Genomic DNA, 27,148 nt, shown 5'->3' on the forward strand with positions numbered 1-27,148 from the left:
TGATCCTACAGCTTATCAGTGTTAAAAAAAAAAAGAGGGAAAAAACATAAGAAAACCTGAGAAACCATTTGGTTCATGGGTCTCACATGTCATTGGTAAAGCTTGTTTAAGGGACAAAATGATGGAACTTTTAGTTGAGTTCTTCATTAAAACTTATTAGCATTCTTTTATTTTCCTCTGGAGGGGCCCAGGTGACAGTTTGCACTTCTTATTACCTGGTGTCCCCACTTGCTGAGTACTCCTTTGCCCTGTTTCAGGGCGCAGATGAAATCTATCTTCTGTCTTAGAAGACACGGAGGTGGGGGGAGAATCAAGTTTAAACACTAGAAAAATGAAAACAGATGCGTGGAAGGGAAGACAGGCTAGTGGGAGTGGAGAGACCGGAAGCCCTTCCCAGTGCTGGCAGCATCTGTGCCCCACTCCTCCCCAGAAACCCGCCCCTCAGCCTCCCAGGAGGGGCCAGCCTCACAAAGGGGCACCAAGCAGGGAATAGCGCCTCTTGAGAGGGAAACCTCCCTTGGAAGCCTCAGCCAGGATTTTTTCAATAAACCCTTTGCAATTAATTGTAAGAGCCTGTGGGGTGGCGGGGCGGGGTTGTAGTAGGGATAAGACGGGGAGTCCAATCTTTAAAAGAAGTGAGAAGAAAAGCTTAGACCTTGTTTGTTTGCAGGCACAGAGAGCAGCGTTTGCGAAGAGCAGCCGGCGGGGGCGATGGCGTGAGCTGAGCAGCGACGCGAAGCCAGTCCGGGCGGGAGACTGGACACTGGCCGCTCTTGTGGACGCGGCCTGCCCACAGCAGTCAGGCCGGCCATCCATCACCCGCCGCCGAGGGGCTACCAGGCCTGAGCCGGCGCCTCCCCGCCCAGACACTGGCCCTCAGCAGGGGACTGACGTCAGCGCCCCCGCCCCCGCCCAAGTCAGATACCCAGTCCTGCGCCTCTGGCCTCTGGAGACGGCGGGCGGCCGCCCCCATCCCGCCTACGCCCGCGTTTCCCACTCAGTCTTCATGACCTGGGAGGGAGCCCTCCTCTCCGAATAAAATACCCTTCCTTAACTTGCCCGTGTAACGCAGCTTCTCACAGGAAGCCTCCCGACCTGTTTTTACAGCGGAATGTGGAGTAGTGAGAGGAGGTAACTTTTCTTGTGACACAGGAGGAGCTTGGCCAGGAGGCTATTGGTCTTGTTATTGGAACTGTGTGTGCTCAGCTGGGATGAACAGTGCTGAGAACCCTGACAGGCATGCAGGAAGCACCAGAAGAAGGACCCGAGAGTCATCATGGCAGGAGGTGGGCTCACTCACATAGTTCTCACTGCACACACACAAGATTTACACCTCTCAGGCTTGTTCACCAGAATAAATACCAACTGGAAAGAAAACCTCCACAATGTCTGCCAATGAGCATTTCATACAACTCCCAAACAATTCCTGGACATACTTGTATGGGGGGACACCAGCCCAGAAGCAGAGGAGGGGCCAAGTTATGCCAGGAGCGTCGTTGCTCTGCCTTTGTCTAGCTTGTCTTACCTGCTGAATGTACCACAGAAGACAGCAGGTTTGTGGATTTCAGCCAGTGCCAGGATCCTGGCCAAACTAGGCAAAGGTGCTAGAGGACACTAACCCACGCATGGCTCTCCTCCCAGGGCTCTGGGCTGTGAGGAGGAGGATCTGCATTTCGGGGAAGCCTGGGCATCCTGAGACAAGGTGGCACCATAAGGTGCCTTGACGTCCTGACAGGAGGTCTCTGGACATAAAGCAAAACAGTGAGTGGTTTGTTTGCTTTGGGTTTTTTTTTTTTTAATCAGTACAATTGGGCTTTAAAAAATTGTTGTAACTTCTTCAAAACTGTGTACCAGTATTTTAGAACTCTCTCTTAACTGTACCCTATATTGTTTCTTAAAACCTCAAACAGGCATCAAAGAAGTGCTGGCATTTTCCCCTGCACTTGCCATCTGATCACAGATGAGTTTTCACAGACATTTTACAACCATCCAATGTGATGTGAATGTGACACCTGCCTCTTCTCCTGAAGACCAAATACTCCCAAACCCACCTGCTCCACTGTCCAGGCAAATGAGTACATGTGCTGATTCAACGAGCTTTGTTTTTGAAACACCTTAAACACTAGAGTTCATTCATCCAAGTACACTGATATATTAACTCAAAGTAGTAAAAACCTCATTTTTATTGTATTCGTAGTGGAATTTCTGGCATTCAGGAAAAACAAGATATTAGCTGCTGTGGGAATAGGTTTATATGTAAGACCGAGTTAGCAAATCTATTTTGTTGAGGAAAACTAAATTTATGGAGCTGATTTCCTTCAAACTGTTCAAAATACTCAAAGGTCCTATCTCTATTATCCAGTGCTTAGAAAAATCTCCATTTTGAAGACAAGGCATTTCTGGGCTACAAGGATTTCAAATAGCCCATCTGGCTTTTTCATACTTTGGTTTAGGGGTTTTTATTTTTGGTGAGGAAGATTGGCCTTGAGCTAACATTTGTTGCCAATCTTCCTCGGTTTTTTTTTTTTTTCCTCTCCAAAGCCCTGATACATAGTTATATATCCTAGTTGCAGGTCATGCTAGTTCTTCTATATGGGATGACACCACAGCATGGCTTGATGAGTGGTGCGTGGTTCTGCGCCCAGGATTGGAACTGGTGAACCCTGGGCCACTGAAGCGAAGTACACGAACTTAACCACTTGGCCATGGGGCTGGTCCCTGGTTTAGGTTCTTATCCATGTAAGATTTAATAGGAAAAGTGATTTTTGAACAAGAAAGTATTTTAATTGAGCCTCTAAGGATCAGCAAAACTATACCAGGTATCACCAAATTATGTTTACTAGTAGCCCTCATTGGTTGAAATTAGTCTATAATTAAAGTAAAGTAAAGCAAGTAGAAATGTTTTCTTTGTACACCTCTGTTCCTCTCCAGAAACACCACCCAACTTTGGTTTGATTCTACCAAAATTGTTGTCCACATCTGACCTGGAGATCATGATGATGGCTCTTTAGGAGTAAGACCACATTTGATTCATAACAATAATATTGCAACAACAATTACTGTGTGCACTGACATTTGTGATTTTCAAAATACTTTCATTATTACTTTATTATGATGACCTTGCTAATAAATATTTTATCCGCACTTAACGTGTGAGGAAACAGAAGTTCAGGTAGATTAAATACCTTGCCCAGAGGCACACAGCTAATGAGTAATTAAACCGTCTCAAATATGGGCTTTTTGATTCTAAGTTGGGGACTCTTTCCACTACACAATAGCTCATGATTAGTACTATAGGAATCATATAATAACACTGAATAGAGCCCCTAAGTTGGCTCAGAAAACATCCCCTACAGCCATAGCCCCAGAACAGTTTTTTCAAAACCACCAATGAATATTTTATAAAAAAGTTCAGATGATTAGCACCTCTCCAGAGAGTAGGATTGGGCATGTAGGTGATGACTGAGAAGATGCTTTTTAATATGCCTGAGATGAATTCGATAATCAGTCTGATTGGGAACCACTGCTGTAAATGAACTCTTTGGAACTAGGCACATTTTCTCTTTGTCTACCTAGTATATTGTCTGGCATATGGTACATGTTAGATAGATGTTTGTTGAATGAATACTTACTAAACCCAAGGCCAAATTTTCAAAACAGCCATCTACTATTTAGCCTATGGAGTACTGTTATGGATTTAATGTTTGTGTCCCTCTTCCCCAAATTCATATGTTGAAGTTCTAACTCCAGTGTGATTGTATTTGGAGACATGGTCTTTAGGAGATAATTAAGGGTAAATGAGATTGTAAGTGTGGTGCCCCGATCCAATATAAGAAGAGACACCAAAGAATTCACTCTCTCTCTGCCGCGTGAGTAACAGAAGACTCTCCAGGAAGAGAGGCTTCACCAGGAACTGACCCTAACGGATCTTGATCTGGGATTTCTAGCCTCTAGAAAGAAAATAAATATCTGTTGTTTAAGTCACTCAGTCTGTGATATTTTGTTATAGTAACAAACCTGAGCTGACTAATACAAATGATCTAGGCCAGAGGTTGGCAAACTATGACCTGTAGGACAAATCTGACTGTTCATTCATTTGCTTGTCATCTATGTCTGCTTTCATGCTGCAACATTGGAGTTGAGTAATTGTAACAGAGTCTGTTTGTCCTGCAAAGCTGAAAATATTTACTCTCTGTCCCTTTATGGAAAATGTTTGCTCACCCCTGATTTAGGTTCTAAATGTGATTGATCCTAATGATCACCTGAGGAGATTTCCAGGACGTACCAGAAGTAACACCAGTGTTGAATGCCAGTGTAAATAGAATAGTTACCAACTAAGTAACTGAGTACCCAGAGTCACCTCACTGTCTGAGTCAGTTTGGGCTGCTATAACAAAATACCATAGGCTGGGTGGGTTAAACAACAGACATTTATTCTTCGCAGTTCTGGTAGTTAGAAGTCTCAAATCAAGGTGCCAGCAGATTCAGTGTCTGGTGAGATCCCCTCTCCTAGCTTGCAGATGGCTGCCTTCTCACCATGCCCTCACATGGCAGAAAGTGAGCTCTGGTTTCTTCCTCTTCTTCTAAGGACACTAATCCTGTCGTGGGGTCCCCACCTTCATGACCTCATCTGAACCTAATTATCTCCAAATGCCATCACATTGGGAGTTAGGGCTTCAGTATATGAATTTGGTGAGGAAAGGAGAGGAGGGGAGGAACATAATTCAGTCCATAACAGTCACCTCCAGATAAAGGTTTTGTTTCTGCATTCATTCTTGGTTTTGCTGTTACCCTAGATGGTAGGTCCTGACTGACCCTCATAAGAATGCAAATTTATGATTTCAAGAGAAACTGCACAAGGCACAGTCCTCCTTCCTTCACTAAGAAGGTACTTCTTTCATGATAGTCTCACAAAGAAATACATAAACACTTGCTAAACAGCTAGAACTTTCCAGAAACAAACATAGATATCAAATACACCCAAAATATATTTGTTTGAAAACAGTAGAAAAGGAGGATTGGAGGAACTAACTTACCAAGTAATTACCAGGCTCTCCTTAAGCTCCTCCCTCATTAATTTGGCCTCACTGACACATTAGTTTTGTTTAAGCATTACAAACCACACTCAGAGTATATGGCGCTAGATTCAGGATCTGGTCCCTAGATATACCAGCTCTGTAGCCTTGGGCAATTTACTCTAAGTTTCTTAACTTTGGTTTCTTCATCCATAGAATGGGGATAGTAAAAAGCTCTTCTTCTGTGGATTTCCTTATGAGATTTTAACAACATAATTTATTAAATGGTGATTTGTAGAAGTCCAGGATCTCAGTAAATGACAGCTTTTCTCATAAGACTACAGCTATTAAAAAATAGAACACTGTGTAGCCAAAACACAATAAGGACCCATGCCCCAAGATACTTGCTAGTTTATTTGAGGAGGAGCTATATTTCAGATTATTTTTCAGATAGCTTTTTGGGAACTGATCAGTTTACACAGATATGTCAGCCATCACAGGAACTTGGGAAATGAAGGAATTCACATGCGAAAAATAAAAAGGGTTTCAGTCAATGTGAACCTGAATGGGTATTATATTACTTCATTTGGGTCTTTTCCTTCAACACAAGTTCAAACAAAATAACTAAATGTGCTTAAAAGCCAAAATGGCCATGACCCGGCTCCATGAAGGCCCTCACAGCTCTGGTCCTTTGTGTTCTGTTCACAGGCAGAAGCATTTGACTGGCTGGACCTTGCCTGTAACTCCCTTGACTGTTAAATAATTGCTGGGGATCAACACAGGTGAGGGTGGGGAGGAAAAGGAGGAAGGAAATCTGAAGCAGTCCCTCAACAGCTTCTCCACGATATCACTGACCCAAACCATCTCTAAATGAAATAGCCCTGAAATAATTCCAAATCAGACACGTGCCTCAGCAGTGGCTTTGGACAGCCCTGTCAATCATGCTGCTTCACTGACCTGAGTGATAGCTATGCAAGCAAAGTGGATTGGAAAATTAAGGCTATCTGTTCTGGCAAAATCTGACTTATAGAGAATATTTTTAGACTTGGGGATGACGAAGGAGAGTGGTGAGAAGCCAAAAGCATCCAGATTGATAATCCACACTGATTTAATTTACTCAAAAAGTATTTCACTCATCTCTTTTTGCCCGTATAGACCATAAGTGGTCTGGGCTTTACCACAAAAGACACAAAAATACTTGTTTATTTGAGAAAGAACTCTTTCAAACTATCCTACTTATTCCTACTATACTTAGTGGAAAATGTGGGAAGATAGATTGAACAGTGAACATATCTATATCGGGCTGTCAGCCAAAATTATCCATATTCACTGGCATGTGTGTATAATCTATTTGCCTGTAAATGCCTTGAGTACATAGGCCATGACTTCTATTTCCCAGTACCTGTCTCTATGCCTAGTACAATAGTCTGCATGAAATTAATAGTAGTCACTGAATGTTGTCAATTGTCTGATATTTAGAACTATGTTTTAAGGGCCACATATACCCCCTCAAAAAGACCATATATAGTATTATAATACATTAGATCACATATATCATGTCTTTTTGGCCAATCTTCCCCCTGATACACACATAGTTTTTACTGTTTTTTTACTGTGCAGGTAATCACTCCACTTTCACCAAATACAGGAGGACATGGAAATGTGCAGCACTTGAGCACCTAAGTGGGATTATTTCTCTCTCCTCCAACATCACTCCATCTCCAAGTCTCTGAAGGCTTTCTTACAGTGGTTAAAGTTGCTTCCATTCATCTTCCAACCATAAAGGATCTACTGATTCGTTTTCTTTTGTTTTTATTATGTATCATATCAGCTTCTGCTGCTTTAGTTTATAATTACATTGTGAGGAGAAATTATAAGGAGAAAAACATTTATGTCCATATATGTACATACACACACACACACACACACACACATACACACAACATACGTAACATATATCAACCAAATATCAGCTGAAATTTACAAGGAAGAAAAATTCAGAAATATGTGAAGGTAGGTATCACTTGCAGTGTGTTGAAACACTCATATATTGTGTATACTGTTGTCATTTTAAGTTAAAATATTATTTCAACTGTTTAGGATTTTTCTCTCTATTTTTCTCACAGCTTCACCATCTTTGCCAGCCTCCTTTGCGGGGTCATATAACTGTGTGTGGACAATGGAGTGTGAGTGGAAGTGACACAGTTTCTAGCTTTAGCCCTCAAACCTTCCTTGTGATCCTCCATGCTCTCTCTCTTCTCCTACCTACTGGTCACTGCATAGAAGCCAGGGGAGGATGCTGAGGCCCTAGATAACTGGTTCTCAACCCTGGGGCAGTTTTGCCCCCAGGGACATTTGGCAACGTTTGGAGACATTTTGGTTGTCACAAGTGGGCAGGGCGCTACAGGCATCTAGTGGGTAGAGGCCAGAGATGCTGCTAAACATCTTAAAATTCAGAGGATAGTCCCCCCATAGCAAACACTTGTCTGACCTAAAATATCAGTAGTGCTGAGATTAAGAAACCCTGCCCTAGACAATAGCTGACCTTTGAGTTGAAAAGAGCCTGGATCCCCCAGTGACTATGGGGATCAAGCACTTCCCAACCCACATCTCCCCTCCATTGTCAACACTTTCCTTTATCATCTCCAAATCTATGAGACTGTGGGAAATAAACCATTGTGTTAAAAACCTGAGAAATTAGTATTGTTTATTAAGACAATTGACCTACCCTCACTATACACTGGAGAAGGCAAACAGTGTGGGGGAAAATTTAGAGATGTTTTCAGACAATAGAGTGTAGGAAAATATTGTATTTTATTTTGTTTTACTTGTTTTGTGAGGCTGTATCATCATAGTAATTGAAGTCCTGATGCTGCCCCAAACGGAAGGCATGCTCAGCATGCTGGCTGGGCAACTCCCATGTGATAAAAACACACAGGCTTATCAGGCATCTGGAGCAACTAGTAAGGAAGACTTAGCTATTCTCATGCATCACACCACATCATGATATCTTCCTTCATCATTTCACTAATAGTTAGTATATATTCCAAAGATATCACTTAGTCCAGAAGCTTACAAAGAACAACAAACACAAAAGCATGAGGAGGACGTACTTCCAGCAGGATGGAGAGATTGGACGGCAGCTCCCACTGACTCGTTCTGAAGCCCTCTGTACTAATGGTTTTGTTTTCCTAATCACTGACACTAAGCCTCTTTGATGATTTTCTCTATCTTGGCTTGGGGACTAAATTCTCACATATTTGTCACATACCCAGAATGTTTTGTGGTAAATCAAGGATTTAGGTAAAATACAAAACCACAATGATGAGGAAAGGGGCTACTAGCTGGATAGTTGACCAGGAAGCTTGTCAAAGTACCAAGAGCCTAGACTGAAACATAGCAATTGATCAAATAACTGAAATCACAGATTATGTACGTGAATTCTGCAGTCAACAGTGGAGTCAAAAAAGCTAAACTAGTTTTCAATCTGAGGACTTGAATGGATAACCCCCTTTTAACCTTATAGGATAAGAGAAATAAGTGCTATTTCATCCAAAGTTGTCTTAATAATAGTACTATCTCTGTATACTATGAGCTTAAAAAAATATAAACATGAATATACCCCCTTTGATGTCCTCCATTGAGTTTGCACTTCTCTTGTTGTTCAAAACATCTCTAGCAATTTCCCAGCACATCCGCACTTCACCACTTGCCTGCATGCTGCTTAAGTGTGACAAATACCCTTTACTAGTGTGACACCTCAAACCCAGCTCACACCTAGCTCCATGACAGCCTCCACCCTAGCTGCCTCCTTGGACTGACAATGCCCTACACGAGCCCTCCAGCTCCTCAGTCCATCCTCCTCAAGGCTCTCTCCAGCTAAAGGAGACTAGAAGCTGCACAACCTAAATGAACACTCAGGAGCTGAGACTATCGTAGCATAGGGAAACATGCAAGTAAACAGAGGCTTACAATAAAAGTTGTCAGTGTTGTCCTAGAGAGGCACAGTAATCACTGTGAAGAGTTATGAACCATCAAGCACAACAGTGAGCACTGCAAAGCCCCCGATCATGTTCTCATTTGAGGAACTGGAGAAGCACCTCTCCATGCTGCCCATGCAGTCCCTGGAAGGCTCCCTGGAGGAGAGGGCAGCCCAGCTGAGCTGAGGAGAATAAATGCCTGTGAATCAGGTGGAAAAGTTGGAAAAGGAGGCTCCAAGCACAGAGGGCAGCCTGTGGTAGGACACGGAAGCAAGGGTGAGGATGGCATTTACAATACATGTTTCAAGACTTCTTACTTAGTAAAAGCAGTTTTTACTTTAAGATAAATGATCCCAAGGCTTTCAACCTTCTGACTGACTTTCTAATTCATTGACCATCCTTTAGACCAAGGTTGTCTAAATCTGTTTTATCTTAATTATTTATCAGTAAAAATCAATTGAATTAACTTACACAATATGCATAATTATCCATTTTAAAGTATGTGCATGTACTATTGTATTATTATATTGCTTATATAAATAATGTATGCACCAAATATTATTTTTAAAGGATAAGATATATACATTAAGAGAATATCTAGCATTTTCTGCCCACATCTCGGTTTATCCTTTCTCATAGACTGAAAGCTCCGCCAGAGTAAGGATGAAGGCAGTTTTGTTCACCATTGTGTCCCCGTGCCTCATACATGCCTGATACTTGGCATGTCTTCAACAAATATGGATGAACGAATAAGTGAATCCAGCTCTTCACCAGAGATTACAATAGCATTGAAAGTAAAGCCGTGAGTAGAAAACATCTAACTTCTTTTCATGAAACAAACACCAATAGCAGTAAAATCTTAGAGTCTTTTGTTATATAAGTTACAATTTGCCTTATTCAGAGAAATGAACAACCTTAAGGGCCATCAATAAAATCAGTGGGAAGCAGTAGGACAATGTGAGAAAACAAAGTACCTGACTCCATTTTCTTGCGTTTCCAGCACAAAGAGAAAATTAAATTTACTTCCATATGTTTTATGAACTGTTCTTCACTAAAAATAATATATTTTATCAGAAAACAAAATGATTGATGAAAGACTAAAGGACCACTTTAATTCCTGCATCTTGGGTTGAGTTGGCATCTGTGCCCACTGCGCCAGCAGAGCCACCCCTCTGACTCTCCAAAGTCCTCTGGGTCAACCCCTCCTTCCCCGAGAGTACTCTTCAACCCAGAGGCAGTCGGGGCCTGCGCAGCCCAGTCTGCATGTGTCAGAGAGGAATTGAAGCAGAGCAAGTGCATTCTAGTTGACATTTTGTTTCATCTCTACAACTGATGGCTCCTGGAAGCCATCTGTTTTCTGGCTAGAAGGGTGGATTTCTTGAGGTTAGGGCAAAGGTATATCAGGATAAAGAAGGCAGAGTGTACCTCTTAGACCCTAGCCAATTCACAGATGTCCCCTCTCTCTAGACTGTGTTTGTCCCCACACAACCTCATGTTTGTTGATCATCTCAGCAACACATGATTTTGGAAAAGAGAAAAAAATATTCCCCAAATAGGGCATTTGCCACAAATTCTTACACATTTTGACCAAACAAAGGATTCCAACCATGAGCCACAATAAAGTCAGATAAGCAAGGATGGCCCTGCATAGTGCCCGAGGCTCTGAACCTCTGGGAGCAGTGTCCTCTTCTCTGAGCAGTACAGAAAGGCCTTTAAGACACAATGAATCAGGGAGATCTCCAGTGAGAGCAAGTGGCAGTTTTATTCTTATTTTATCTTCAGCAGGATGTTTTCATAAGGTATGAGACACATTTGTTTTGATCTATGACTTTGTTAAATAAATTCACCCCAAATGAGTGCCACCAAACTGTATCTGATTCCCAAGAGGAGAAAAGGCCTCAGTCACCACAGTAGAATTCTCAGGTGACCAATCGCCCTTAGAAAGTGAGAGTGTTCAAAGCTTTGGCAGGTCCAACAGCAAAATTAAACCCTATGAACTAATTATCCACCCTCACAGAAAGGGCAGGGCTTCGTGGGAAGTGCATAATCCGTGGCTTGCTGTGAAACACATCCAATAAACAGGTTTCACAATCTCCAGGAAGCCAAGTGTCAGGAGCCGTGTGTGTGTGTGTGTGTGTGTGTGTGGGAAAGCTGCCCTATGGGTGAGGTGAGTGGCAAGGCGTGGGTTCTGAGGGCTGGGCCCAGTGAGCGGCCAGGTGACAAAGCGGCACAGCAGGTTTCAGCTCCCAGCAGGCTCCCAGTCTATGGAACACCCTGGGAAATTTTCTCACGCTGTTGATAGGATGGGAACCTGGCACAGTCCTTATAGCCTAAGTCCATTCTGTAAAATGACATTTATTGGGGTTCTTGCTTGATTAATTGTAATGCATGAAAGTAATACACATTTTAACACAGTTTTGAAAAAATGAAAAAATACATAGAAGCACAACAAAACACTTGATGGTTAGACCATTCTGTTTGCTTTAGAACATTTTTATTTTATTGAGCACTAGGAGCACAGGAGCTGGGAAGCTAAGCCTTGTTAATGGTTTTTAAAGTAACCAAATCATCTAGTCAGATTTATGTGTATGTGTGTGTGAGGAAGATTGTCGCTGAGCTAACATCTGTGCCAATCTACCCCTTTTTGCTTGAGGAAGATTGTCGCTGAGCTAACATCTGTGCCAGTCTTCCTCTATTTTGTTTGTGGTTCACCGCCACAGCATGGCTTGACAAGCAGTGCATAGGTCTGCACCTGGGATCTGAACTGGCAAAGCCCAGGCCGCCAAAGTGGAGCGTGCAAACTTAACCACTACGCCCCCGGGGCTGGCCCCAGTCAGAGTTCTTTTTTTACTGAGCCTCAACCAAAGAATCTGGGGCCTGAAAGAAGGCAGGAAGCAGGACTACTTGGAAACTGATGCCACTGTGATTTTTCTTTCTATTCCCGTATAGTTCGCTTTTCCAGGAGAAAAATACGTAAATATTATATATTAGTTTATTATATATGTATTATTTTATTATATATTTTTATATCTATTTGTCTATGTACGTATATATGTACATGTTATTTAAAGAGAAAGAAATTTAACTTGAGTTCGACAGCACTTTTAAATCTATTCCCTAGTGACAGCTATCTTGGGGGCAGAGTGAGAGGGAGAGCTGGGAGGACATGACACAGCAAGTGCAGTGAGTCGTCTGGTGGCTCATTACTAAGCGCCTTTTCCCAAAATTCCTCAGTCTTCTTTATCAACTTATTGCTTAAAAAATGGAATCATCAAACATTTCATTTAATCATTCTACACATATTATTGAGTGCCTGCTGTGTGGCAGGAGTTGCCCCAGGCTCGAGGATTACTGGTGAGGGAGGAAAAGCCCCTGTCTTACCCTGTAGATGTCCATCTGTGTGGGAGCCAAGGGTGCATCAGTGGATGGCAGGTAGGAGAGAAAGTAGACCCCTCCCAGTCCACACACAACACCTCTGACTCCACCAACGTCCCATAGAATGTTTGCATTAAAAACACCTGCATTCTTTAAAATATATATGAATAGCATGTTACAAAAAAAAAGGTGAATAGACTTGGATTTGAATCCAAGTTCTTCATCCTTGGATCTAGGCTAAGATAAGAAGAGATTTGAGATCTTGTGACCACTTTTATGTATAAATTCCATTAGGATTGGCCAACAAGTCAGTTTTATTTATAGAGTGTCAGTAAAATGGATTCTGAACAGTAGACAGAAAAATATTTGATCTTTCCCACTTAGCTCATAACCAAAATCAATTTAAAACAAAAACCAGCAGGGTACTACAGATCAAAGGAGTGATCTTCACTAATAAACAGTGGAAATACTAATATGAAAGTTATTACTGAAGTACAGATGATTTTTAAGCCACATATTAATATTATCCTAAGCCTTATAGAGGAAAACAAAATAGGTTTAATTTTTTAAAATATTGATCAACTTCTATCATTTTGACCAACACATGCATTGCAACAAAATAATACCAAATCTTAAATTGATTACTCAAGAAATTATCTTTTTTCAAAGAGCTACAATCTAGGTTTCCGAATCTCACATTAAAAACTAAACAGTTAGGGGCTGGCCGGGTGGTGCAGCAGTTAGGTTTAGACGCTCCACTTGGGCAGCCCGGGGTTTGCTGGTTCAGATCCTGGGTGCAGACCTATCTATGCACTGCTTATCGAGCCATGCTTTGGCAGGCGCCCCACATATAAAATAGAGAAAGATAGGCACAGATGTTAGCTCAGAGCCAATCTTCCTCAAAAATAAATAGTTCTAATTTAAGTTTTAAAAGTATGTTTAAATATAAACATTTTTTAATATAAAATAAAAACAAATTTCCACAGTCATCAGTTTTATGACATGTGCTGATAGCAACTTTAAAAACTTATTTTTGAAGCATACAGTTGTCTGTGAAGTATGGATTACCACAACGCTCTTAAGGCTCATTTGTTTGTTTGTTTTACAACTTAGTGAATACATGGTACAATTGGATATACCCAGCCTTGAAATTTCCCAACCTTTTTGATTATTAACTCATACTGGAAAAATAAATTTAGATGACTACTAAAAATGGGTCTATGACACAGTTGCTAGGAGTTCCTACAGCTCTTTCCTGCATGGGCATTGCTGCTAAGACAGCCTGACACTTTGCCTTCGCACAGTGGCCAATTGCTTACAAGGCGGAATCCCAACAGTTGGCTGTGGCATTGACATGTACGGTGCTCAACGTTTTCCCATATAACATGAGAATCCCATAGGAACAAGTCCCCAGCCTGAGATTTTTTTTTAATGAATCATTCTTGCATCTCAGCTCTACCACACCCGCAAGATAGCTTGATGTTAGCAAAGTGTTATTGCAACAAAAAGAGGGCAAGCATGACCTCCCCTGGCTCATTAGGTCCAAGTCAAACAGCAGGATAGTCGTACCCTTTAGTCCTGAGCCCAGTTTGAATTTTGAGACTTCCAAGGAGGCCCAACTTGGCAGGTAGTCACTCTGGAAGTGTGACATTTTTGGAAAGGAGGTTCTATCATCTGATGATAAAAGGCTTGGGTGCTGTGTTATGGGATCCAGAGCAAGGAGTGTGTGATGTGTTCAGGGTGCCCTCTCTCAGGCACAATGACATAGAACCCTTCACTATTCCAGCTCCTTCACTGTAAGGGGCCAATCATGTCCCAATGGGCCCTGAGATCACCATTGTTCACACAAAGCTCCCAGGGTGCTTTCCCCTGATGATCAATTTACTTCAGGTTTTGACTGAGTTTCAGGAAGGGAACAAACTAAATTGCTCAATTAACCTCTCCCATTAAAGCCATTTTATTTTTCAGTTTTCTAAAAATGATAACTGACTTCTATTTAAAGTATCATCAGAATAATGTCTTTACCCAGTATGACAACTAATTATATTCTGTTCTTTCTATTTTGTCCTCTGCTGTCAAAAATGTTGATTTTCAGAATAAGACCAAATGAGGAAAAAAATGTCATTTAAGAACATAAAGGTAGATGTAAAATGCAGCCCAAGCCCGAACAGGATCCTTGACCCTCATCATCCGACCCTGTGGATCGCACCACACAAGTCCCACTGCTTCATGTATCAAGCAAGCCAGTCTCGTGATGAACATTGATGAAGCCAAGAGTATTCACGGGCAATTTGAATTTGGCCTTGGCCAGCTCTGAGCATGGTCCTAAGTACCTGCTGCTGAATAGGTTAATGAGTTACAAGGATCAAATCTCTGAGGGCCACCAAGGTACAGGGAAGTGGGAAGCAGTAGCGATTAAATGCACCATGTCAGGAGAGAACCTGTTGTCTTCTTGTTTGTTTTTTTGGTGAGGAAGATTGGCCCTGAGCTAACGTCTGTTACCAGTATTCCTCTTTTTGCTTGAGGAATATTGTCGCTGAGCTAACGTTTGTGCCAGTCTTCCTCTATTTTGTATGTGGGATGCCACCAAAGCATGGCTTGATGAGCAGTGTATAGGTCCACACCCGGGATCTGAATGAGCCAACCCTGGGCCACTGAAGCAGAATTCACAAATTTAACCACTATGCCACCAGGCAGGCCCTGAGAACCTGTTTCTTACTTTTATTTTCTTTGAGGAAGACTGTCCCTGAGCTAACATCCATGCCCATCTTCCTCTACTTTGTACATGGGACACCTACCACAGCATGGCTTGCCAAGCGGTGCCATGTCCACACCCAGGATCCAAACTGGTGAACCCCAGACTGCTGAGAAGCGGAACGTGTGAACTTAACCACTGCGCCACCAGGCCGGCACTCCTGGGAACCTGTTTCTTAATAAACTTTTCTTCTTAACCTGTTTCAGATAGTGAATCAATTAATAGTAGTTAAGTTTAAAAACATATGTTTTTGCTTTTGCAAAGTTATCAGCGTGGGAACTTTCTTCAAATTCTACTTTAAACCATCTTGCAATGCCTCTTCTCCTCAAAATGTAAGTCAGAAGATATCTTCCTAGGAGATACGATGAAATAATGAAAAGAATACTGAGCTGAGAACGGAGTTCTAGCCCTTATTAACTGCCCAACTTTGGGCAAACCACCCACATTTCAGGACCTTAGTTTCCCGCCACATAAAGTGAGGTGTTAGATGAGGCGATGAGGCTTCCAGCTTTCTCACTGAATGGCTCTGGACCATCTACAACACGTTGCCTGGGGTTCTTGTTAAAAACACACATTCCAGAACTTTTAGCAGACTTAGCAAATCAGACTCTTGGGGTGGGGTCCTGGGATCTACATTTTTGGCAAGCTTCCCTAGTAGTTCTTGTGCACACTAACATTTGAGGACCACTGCTCCACAAACTAGAATTGAAGATTCATTTAAACTATTTCCCACATGCCTGGTGCTTATTCTTTTCTTCAGAAGAACTCTAGGTTTAATCCCTTCCCTACATCCCAAAACTACTGCCGGAATGTGCTAATCCTAAATCAGGAGTACATCCTTTTGGTTAAAGGGAGAATTAGTAATTCATCTTGCCTGTAAATAATTCTATAAGGTGTTAATAGACAGATTAATACACAACTTTCTTCCTGTTGTAATGAGTAATATTGAAAAAGAAATACCTTTCATGGAAAATATGGACAGTAGTTCAAAGGTTTCATGTCAGAAAAAAATACTTTGAGTTTTTCTTTAAGAGAATGTTTTTGGGATTTATTTGCTATGAATAGGCATAATGTTCTCCATCAATTTTCTTTTTCTGAGAGAACCTTGCTCTGTTCAGTGGTTCTTAATGAAGTTTAGGACTGCTCTAATATACCCTACAGTTGAAAGAGAAACTGCGTTATCTGAGGATTGAAATGCCAGAGTATGCCCCCAGAAGACCTGGAACTCTGCTACTATCATGCCAAGATGCCTCCAGAGTCTCTGGTTCTGTGCCTCAGTTTCCCTACAGGGAAGAACTTGACTGGTTGGGATTTTTGTTGTCCAGTTAAAGGAACCTTTTCTGATGTCACTGTTTCCATGGGGAGACAGGTATATAGCTAGATGAAATTACAGGGAATATTAAAATTCCTTCAAAAGTAGGGACATTTCCCTGAAAGACTAAGCAAAGCCTGCAAGGAAGCTCCTCATTCATGCTTGTTTCACTACACAATTTGTTGACGTGATGAAGAGGTTGAAGAAACAGGACAAGATTCTCATTATTATCTGGCTATGCCCATATGCTTCTCAGAGTAATGATGACCAGTTTCTATGCCTTCTCTCCATCAGCCTTCTAAGTGCTACCTCTCTGGGAAGTCCATAGGGAGGTCGTTTAGATGACTCTGTGGAGCATCTCCCCACACAATTCCCTGACATGGATGCTCCTGCTGCAGCTTGACTTTCTCTTCCTCTTCAGCTCTCATCAGCAGAGTTTCTTGAATCTGGCATCTTCTTGCCCAATGGGCATCCCTTCTGGACTCCAATGTCCATTTGAGACTTTAAACAGAGAGACTATGAATTGCTGTTCCACCAACCTCTCCCCACCCACCATCATTTCTCCCAACTCAGATAGAAAAAGGAGAACATCAGTAAAGCTTTTGCCTAAGCAGACATTGAATTGGGAAATGGAATGGTAGTCTTGGGCTTTTTGTAAGTTCTCCAATCCCTCACTCGTCTACTAGTCTGGGAGGAGGAGAAGGTGTTATATGAAAGGAAGAAAGTAAACTTTTGTCACAAATGCCACCTTTTCCCCATGACCTACGGCCCCAATGATGATGACTTTCTCATCTCTCTACTCTAACCACCCCACCTCAATCATTTATATGAGAGATGTGAGAGAGGAGAGAAAAGTGGAGCAGAAGTGGTGGTAGGAGACGTGGTCTGCCCCCAGTTAGTAACCCTGGCACATGTGTCTGGCTTATTTAGATGTTTTGCTCTGTCTAGACTGTAGGAGTTAACTAAAGGGACTTAGTGCCAATTAACCTGCTACAGGGAGGTGGAAAGAGAAAAGCATTTGATACACTCCAACAAGTAATCTGATAACTCAAAGATGTTACAGATAGAAAGACTTGGGAATTCCATCAAAGAGGATCATATCATACATGAGCTCAGTCCCATTAATTTACATAACACTAGGGTGGGGTTTCTTAACAGCAGCACTATTGACATTTTAGACCAGAGAATTCTTTGTTGTAGGGGGCTATCTTTGCATTGAAGGATCACTCCCCATCCCAGTTGTGACAAGCAAAAGTGTCTCCAGGTATTGCCAAATGTCACTGGGATAGGAGATAGGGACATCGTTGAGAAGCCCTGTAATCAGAGGACTGGTCAACTAGCCAACATCAACTGGGCTTATGTTGAGAAGGAGAATCATTGTTTTGTTTATTTATTTTTTAACCCTTATTTAAAGGATATTTTCATGTAGTCAAACTCTAATTCTTCTTAAAATAAAAGACTACTCTGAAAATCACCTAGAAATTATCACCTTAACAGAATGGCTGGATATAGAGATACCATAAATGATGTCACACTATTTCTATAGATTCATATGTCATTTCTTCTATCAGAAACTAACTAATTTCTGTGATTGGATTTTTGACCAAAACATCCAACAAGTCAGGGAAGGGAAACCCTACTGTGTGCCAGGCTCTGTGCCAGCCAATTTTACATATGTTATCCCACCTACTCCTCAGAGATAATTATTCCTTTCTTTTCAGGTTAGTGAAACAAGGCTCAGAGATATTAAATTATGTTACCCCAAGGTCACACACCTAGTGATTAGAAATGGAAGTTAAATAAGTCTGGGGGTGAAAGTCATGTAACTTAATGTCATAGTCCCATCTTTCTCATGGTCACAAACATTTATTTCCAGAATGGTGCCTATAGACCTCTAGCCCAAGGACCCTCAGCAGTGAGTCTGCCACTTCACCATTGACTTTGTCCTGATTCTTTGTAAGCCTTCCAGAAAGTTATGGAACTATTTCTAACCACCACTCACTACAGAACTTAAGAACAACATAACTGCCTCTATAAATTGAGGGGCTAGACCAGATGACATCTGTGGACTATTCAGCTCTAACACTTAACATGTGATTCTATTCAATTTTATAACTTTATAGGACTTAACCATTGTTGCTGACGTCTTGGGTTTGTTTTGTTTTGTTTTTGTTTTACATTATTATCTAGTCTCTTCAATTCAGATTAATCTTTTTTACCCTACCACATCCTAATTTAATCAACCAGTTCATGGCTGATTGGCAGTTTCATGGGATAAACCTGCGCATGTCTATGTTTCCATATCTGGAACCAGCTGTCAGCCACCTCTGCTTAGAACAATGCAATGACTCATGCTGAACAAGCACGGCCCTCCACAAAGGAAGCAATCATCCTACAATTTTTTAACATGTCTCATTTGTGATTATAAGAATTGAGCAAAAAGATAGGGCAAGAGGAGATAGCAGAGTTTTCAAATTTGTTTGCTCATTTTCAATAAACAAAGAACACTTCAAATAAAATTTAATTGGGAGCCCAATGTATTAAACAGTCCAACGTATTCAAACAATGTATTGAAACTGGTTTAGGTTAAGCTTTTTTTTTTTTTTTGAGGAAGATTAGCCCTGAGCTAACATCTGCTGCCAATCCTCCTCTTTTTGCTGAGGAAGACTGGCCCTGAGCTAACATCTGTGACCATCTTCCTCTACTTTATATGTGGGATGCCTACTACAACATTGCATGCCAAGCAGTGCCATGTCCGCACCCAGGATCCAAACCAGTGAACCCCGGGCTGCCGAAGTGGAATGTGCACACTTAACCACTATGCCACCAGCTGGCCCATAGGTTAAGCTTTTGGGATGAAGGCCAGGAGACTTACTTGGCCATATTTTTGCCTCCTATACTGATTGTCTTTTGAAAACTTTCCACAAAAGTCCTAGGACTTCAACAAACACTATTTTAAAACTGTAGCACTTCTGGAAAGGTGAATAAGGACCTCCAAAGATCCACTCCTACATAAAAGCAAAAAGAACACTGAAAAAGAAATTAAAATCACCTTTTTGAGAACTCTGGAAATTATCCAAAGGATTACAACAATCCAAGGAATGTTTATTCAAGAAAAATGGATGAATCTCAGTAAGAATAGTGAGCTTTGTGGCATTTTAACTTGTCTTATTCCAATCTCCCTTATATTGGTTTCCTATTGCTGCTATAAGAAATTACCACAGGCTTAGCAGCTTAAAACTGCACAAATTTATCATCTTGCATTTCTATAGGTCAAAAATTCGACATAGGTCTCACTGGGTTAAAATCAAGATGGTGGCAGAACTGCATGTCTTTCTGGAGAATCTTGGGGACAATCTGTTTCTTTGCCTTCTAAAGCTTCTTCAGGCTGTCCTAATTCCTTGGTTCATGGCTTCCTTCAATCCTCAAAGCCTCAAATGATGGATTTAGTCTTTCTAACATGACATCACACCAACCTTCTCTTTTACCTCCCTCATCCACTTTTAAGGACCTTTGTGATTACACTGGACCCACACAGACAAATCAGGATACTTTCTGTTTCTTAAGCTCAGCTAATTAGTAACTTAATTTTATCAGTAAACTTAATTCCCTTTTGCCATGTAACATAACATATTCATGGATTCTAGGGACTAAGAAGTGAGCATTTGAGGCAGAAGCACGTTATTCTACCTATCATATTTCTCTTCTGAGCTTTGAAGTAGGATTGAAAATCACCAACTTTGCAACTATACTTGCTATGCCACAGGAGGGGGCAAAATGGATTTGGAGTTCTCCAAAAAGCTTCATTACCAGTTAAGTGTCACTATTTGACTTGTCTGATAGTTCTCTGAAAAGTTCTATTCTCAAGGTTTGTCTTCATTTGCCCTGACTTAGTGCTTACTCTATGTAAACAGTCCTATGCCCAGGATATTTGTTTAAAATAATCAATGGCAATTGTTTAACATTGCAGCTTCCTGATGCAGTAGTACCAGTTGGGCAAACAGACTCACCATAAAACTTTTAAAGGAAGACCTGAGGTGTAAGATGTATTTGAAAAGCTCTGACATATTGCTGAGAAATGAGAATGCTGTGTGCATGTGCAGGGCTGTGTGCATGCTCAGGAAAAACAGGCAAAGGCCCTAATCTGTAAACTCTGGATAATCTACAGGCCTTGAGCAAGTAGGAAGTGAATACTAAAGCAGAATTATAAACTGCCAGAGTATTGAAAGCATGCCCCAACATCCACAAAGGGCCTCTCAGTAAATAATGAGAAACTTACTGGTTTAAGGCATTTAAGAAAATCTCTGTCCAATCATTAGCTGAACTGAGCAGATGTGAGTGGCCATGTATGATCAAGAATACAGCATTTACAGAATCATTTCAGGAAAATCACTTAACAAACACACAGAAACAACAAGAAATTCTTGGATGAGAAAGAGGAAAAGGGACTCTGATTTCCAGGGTTTCCACACTATATTGTATAAAAAAGACATACTTTTCAACAACAACAAAAATATAAGACCTGCAAAGAAATAGAAAAATATGGCCCATACACAAGGCAACAATCAGTCAATAGAAACTGTCCTCTGAGAAGGCCCAGATGTTGGACTTAGAAGAAAAAGACTTTAAAACAGCCATTTTATAGATTTTTTGAAAAAACTAAAAGAAACCATATCTAAAGAAGGAAAAGAAAGTATGAGAATGTCATCTCACTAAATAAGGAATATCAAGAAATAAATAGAAATTATTTTTTAAAAAAAGAAATTCTGAATTGAAATATATAATCAATAAAATGAAAAATTCACCATAAAGGCTCAAGAAAAAATTTCAGGTGATCAAAGAAAGAATCAGTAAACTTGAAAAAAGGCCAATTGAGAGTATCCATCCTGAAGAATAAGAAGAAAAGAGTGAAAAAAGAACAGAGCCTTAGAGACCTGTGGGATACCCTCAAGTGTAACAACATATGCATAATGGGAGTCCCATAAGGAGAGAAGAGAAAAAAAAGAAGCATAAAGAATACTTGAAGAAATAATGGTTGAAAACCTCTTAAATTTGATAAAAAATATTAATCTATACATCTAAGAATCTCCATTGAGTATCTCTAAATAGTATAAACTCTAAGAACTCCAAACCTAGACAAATCATTGTCAATCAAAGACAAAGAGAGAAGCTTGAAAGTAACAAGAGAAAAACAACTCATTACATAGAAGGTGGTCATCAATAAGATTATCAGTAGACATCTCATCAGAACATATAAAGGTAAGAGAACAGTGGAAATTCAAAGTGCTAAAAGACAGTAAATATCAACCAAGAATTCTATAGCCAGAAAAACTTCATAAATGAAGGAGAAATTAAGACATACTCAGATAAACAATAACTGAGAGAATTTGACACTAGCAGTCCTGCCTTACAAGAAATACAAAATGGAGTGTTTTAAACTGAAATAAAAAGACATGAGACAGTAATTCAAATGTATATGAAGAAATAAAGAGCACATGAAGAGGCAACTACATAAGTAAACATAAAAGACAGTATAAATATATTTTTGTAACTTTTCTCCTCTAGCTGATTTAAAAGTTAACCATATAAAGCAATAATTATTAAACTGTGTTGGTGGGCTTATAATCTATAAATATGTAATTTGTATGATGGTAATAGCACAAAGGAGAGTGGGAGAAATAGAGCTATATTGAAACAAAGTTTTGTGTTCTATTGAAATTATACTTGTATATTTCTGGATTGGATAGTTTTAAGTTATGATGTTAATTTAATTTAGAGAAATCACAGAGAAAATAATGCAAAATAGATATGGTAAAAGAAATAAGGAGGAAATCAAGATGACACAATAGAAAATGTCTATTTAACATGAAAGCACTAATGGAGGAAACGAAGAACAAAAAAATGCATAAGACATAGAGAAAATAAATAGCAAAATGGAAGATGTAAAGTCTACCTTATCATTAATTGCATTAAATGCAAATAGATTAATCACTCAAATCACAAGAGAGACATTGGAAGAGTGGATAAAAAAGAATACATGATCCAATTATATACTGTCTACAAGAGATACACTTTAGATTCAAACATACCATTAGATTTAAAGTAAAAGGATGGAGAAAGATATAATTTGCAAATAATAACAAAAAGAGAGTTGGAGAGATTATACTAATATCAGACAAAATAGACTTTAAGACAAAAATATTTACTAGAATAAAAAGATATTAATAGTGAAAAAATGATCAATCCATCAGGAATATAAAACAATTATAAACATCTATGCACCTAACAACAGGGCCCCAAAGTAAATGAAGAAGAACTGACAGAATTAGAAGAATAAATCAACAACTGCACAATAATAGTTGGATATTTTAATACCCCACTTTCAATAATGATTAGAAAACTAGAAAGAATATCAACAAGAAAATAAAAACCGTGAACAACACTATAAACTAACTAGACCTAATAAACTCCACCCAGCAATGGGAGAAGATACATTTTTCTGAAATCCCCATGGAACTTTCTCCAGTATAAATCATGTGTTAGGCCATAAAACAACCATCGGTAAATTTAAAGTGTTTACAAATCATGCAAAATATGTTCTCTCTCAAAAAAATCAAATTAAAAATCAATAACAGAAAGAAATTTGGGAAATTCACAAATATGTGGAAATTAAATGCACAATGCTAAGTAATAAATGGGTCAAAGAAAAAAAAACTACAAGGAAAGTTAGAAAATATTTTGAGATAAATGAAAATGGAAACATAGCATACCAAAACTGATGGGATGCAGTTAAAGCAGTGCTCAGAGGAAATTTATAGCTGATGTATAAATATCTAAATGTTTAAAAATGTTAAAAAAAAGAAGAAAGATCTCAAGCTAATACCCCAACCTTCCATCTTAAGCAACTAGGGGTAAAAAAAAAACTAAATCCAAATCATTGGAAAGAAGACAATAATAAACACTAAAGCAATAATAAATGAAACGGCAAATTAGAGACAATCAACAAAACCAAAATTTACTTCTTTGAAAAGATTAATAAAATTGACAAACCTTTAGCTAGATTGACCAAGAACAATGGCGAGAAGACAAATTATTGAAGTTCAAAATGAAACGGGGACATCATTATAAAAATAAAAAAGTTTATAAGAAAATACCATGAAAAATTGTATAAAAATCAGATAATCTAAATAAAATAGATAAATTCCTAGAAAGACACAAATTACCAAAACTGATTCAAGAAGAAGTAGATAATCTGAATAGAAATATAACAAGTAAATCAACTGAATTAGCAATTTTAAAATTTCCACAAAGAAAAGCCCAGAATCAGATGGATTCTACCAATCATTTAAGGGAGAACCTTAATACCTTCATACCTTAGTACCTATACTTCTTGAACTCTTACCAAAAATAGAAAAGGAGGAAAAACGTCCCAACTCATTCTATGAGACAAATATTACTCTCATACCAAAACCAGACAAAGATACCTCAGGAAAGAAAATTACAAGCCAATATCCCTTATGGAAATTGACACGATGCTCAACAAAGCACTAGCAAACCAAATCCAGAAACCTATAAAAAGTATTATATACCATGCCAAGTGGGAGTTAACCCAGGAATGCAAAGTTGATTTAACATCCAAAAATACATCAATAGAATACACCATATTAACAAAATAATGGACAAAACCCACACAATTGGCTCAACATATGTAGAAGCACTTGAAAAAAATCTAACATACTTTTGTGATAAAACTCCTCAATAGAAGGGAATTTCTTCAATCTGATAAATGGCATCTCTGAAAAACCCTAAGTTTATGCTTAATAGTAAAAGACAGAGTGATTCTCCTTAAGGTCAAAAATAAGTTATGGATGCCCACTGTCACCACTTTCATTTAATGTTGTATTGGAGGTTCCAGACAGGGCAATTAAACAAGAAAAAGAAAAAAATGTCATCCAGATTTGAAAAGATGCAAAACTGTTTGCATTCACAGATGACATGATCTTGTATAGAGGAAATCCTGAGGAAAAGACTACACGAACTAATAAATGAGTTCAGCAACATTTCAGGATGCCAGGGCAATAAACGAAAATTAATTATATTTATATATATAGCAAAGAACAATCCAAACATGAAAATAAGAAAACAATTCTACCTACAACAGCATCAAAAAGAATAAAATACATGTGGGAATAAATTTAATGAATGAAATTCAAAATCTGTATACTGAAAACTATAAAACATTGTTGAAAGAAGTTAAAGAAGACCTAAATAACAGAAAGGTATCTCATGATCATGGATCAGAAGGCTTTGTTTTATTAAGGTGGCAATACTCCCTAAATCGATCTATAAATTCATTGCAATCCTTGACAAAATCCCAGCTAGCTTTTTTGAAGAAATTGACAAGTTCATCATAAAATTTATATGTAAATGCAAGGGATCCAAAGTAGCCAAACATACTAAAAAAGAAGAACAAAATTAGAGGACTCACATTTCCTGTTTTTAAAACTTATGGCAAAGCTACAATAATCAATAGAGTGTGGTATTGGCATAAGAATAGACATATAGACCAATGAAAAAGAATTAAGAGTCCAGAATTTAACCCATACATCTATGGTCAATTGAGTTTTTACAAGGATGCCAGGACAGTTCAATGGCGGAAAGAAGAGAGGTTTTTTTGTTTTTTGTTTTCTGTTTTGCAACAAATGCTGCTGGGACTGGATATGCACATGAAAAAAATGAAGTTGGATCTCTACCTCACAACATACAAAATCATCTCAAAATGTATCATAGACCTAAATGTGAGAGCTAAAACTATAAAACTCTTAGAAGAAAACATAGGAGTAAATTTTCATGACCTTGGGTAAGGCATGTGGTACCTTTATTTCATTTTGATGTCTGTGTCTTGGATGGGATGCCAAAAGCATGAGTGACAAAAGAAAAAAATAGGTATATTGAACTTCATCAAAATTTAATACTAGTGTGCTTCAAAAGTATTTGTGTGTCAAAAAAAGTGAAAAGACAACCCACAGAATGAGAGAAAATATTTGCAAATCGTATATATGATAAAAAACTTTCATTGAGAATATATAAAAATTCTTGCAACTAAATAGTAACAAGACAAGATTGAGTAGATATTTCTCCAAAGAAAATATACAAACAGGCAAAGGCACATGAAAAGATGTTCAACATCATCAGTTGTAAGGTAAATGGAAATGGAAATCATAATGAGATACCATTTCACACCCACTCAGATGGTAACATCAATAAGGCAGACAATGATAAGTATTGGTAAGGATGTAGAGAAATTGGAAACCTCATACATTGCCTGTGGGATTGTAAAATAGTGGCACCATTTTGGAAAACAATTTGACAGTTCTTGAAAGTTAAACAGTGTAGTGTTATCATATGACTCAAAAGTTCCATTCTCAATACGTTCCCATGAGATATTAAGCATAAGTCCACATAAAAACTTGTACACAAACTTGTGTTCACAAGGTTCACAACTGCATTCTTTGTAACAGCCAAAATATGGAAACAACCCAAATGTCCGTCAACTGATGAATGGATAACCAAAAAATGTGGTATATCCATACAGTGGAATATTATTCAGCCACTGAAAAATAATAAAGTACTGATACATGCCATGGTATGGATGACCTTGAAAACATTGTGCTAAGTGAAAATGTCACATATTATATGATCACATATATATATGAAATATCCAGAATAGACAAATTATAGAGACAGAAAGTAGATTAGTAGTTTCCAGAATCTGGGGGAAGGGGCTATGGGATTTCTTTGGGGTTGATAAAAATGTTTTAACATTAGCTAGTAGTGATGTTTATGCAACTCTGTGAATGTACTAAAACCACTGAATTGTATACTTTGAAAGGATGAATTTTATGGCATGTGAATTATCTCTCAATACAGCTATTATTTTTTTTAAATGTTGTTCTAGATTTTGATATGCCAAAAGGGATAATTAAAGTTACAAAAAATTACCATGAAAAGCTACAAGAATTCTCATATTAAAATGTGACTGAAAATTTGGGCTTCAGATTAATTATTATGGGTTAAGCTTTTAGTGCATGACACATCAGAAGTGCTATATGGATGTTAGCTATTGTAATTATTATTACTGTTATTATTATTTTATCTGCTGTAATGAACCATAGCTTCTGCAATAAATTTGATGTTGGCTTTTCACCTGGTGCCAGATGTATTGTGTCAAGCTGAGAACTGCATTTCCCAGAATTCCCTTTCCTGAATGTTCCAGTTTACATTGGCCAAAAGAAGGACTTGTGCTAGAGATGGGAAGCGGTGGTTGAGCAGTCATAACTATCTGAAGGTTTTTTTCCAGATCAGATGTAGCAAAGGACAGATGTAAAGTGTTCAGGGACCTCTAAGCTGTCCCCCGCAGTCCAGCTGTCTGTTTTGGCTTCTGGCTCGGGTGACCAACAGAAGCCCCCAACCTACCACAGATGCCGTTTGGATTCACAAGGCTGCAGCTGCACAAAGGCAACATGGACCTCCCCCACCTCCCTCTCTGCAGTCCCACTTTAGCGGCTGGACATGATGGCCTTCTCAGTCTGAGAGTGTGCTGATGCCGCCCTGATCCTCTGTTCCCCATAGGACCCCAACTCCTCCTACCATTGTGTAAGGTCAGACTGCTGCCATTAACTCTTTATCTCACAAGGCTCTTAGAATGGCTG

The 27,148-nt window shown here is 39.2% G+C and overlaps 2 long non-coding RNA genes across 10 annotated transcripts in view; one reads left to right on the top strand and one right to left on the bottom strand.

Annotated features, from left to right (window-relative positions):
• LOC106780982 (uncharacterized) overlaps positions 1-27,148 on the bottom strand; it is a 167,700-nt gene that overhangs the window by 32,487 nt on the left and 108,065 nt on the right. The window contains exon 1 of one of the 8 annotated variants that reach the window (XR_001377459.3): positions 656-871. The exons of 6 other annotated variants lie outside the window; for them this stretch is intronic. This is a non-coding gene — a long non-coding RNA (uncharacterized lncRNA). Of the gene's footprint in view, positions 1-655; positions 872-27,148 lie in introns of those variants that run through there. One more of the 8 variants, XR_002810353.2, reaches the window with a different exon arrangement.
• Positions 401-26,642, top strand: LOC111774963 (uncharacterized). 2 transcript variants are annotated; one of them, XR_011421314.1, is made up of 4 exons: positions 401-565; positions 671-1,761; positions 9,634-9,796; positions 14,465-26,642. It is a non-coding gene; the product is annotated as an uncharacterized lncRNA (long non-coding RNA). The 2 variants fall into 2 exon arrangements; XR_011421315.1 differs by having other exon boundaries at positions 15,109-26,642.

The sequence above is a fragment of the Equus caballus genome, chromosome 9, assembly GCF_041296265.1.
Source record: "Equus caballus isolate H_3958 breed thoroughbred chromosome 9, TB-T2T, whole genome shotgun sequence".
NCBI lineage: Eukaryota > Metazoa > Chordata > Mammalia > Perissodactyla > Equidae > Equus > Equus caballus.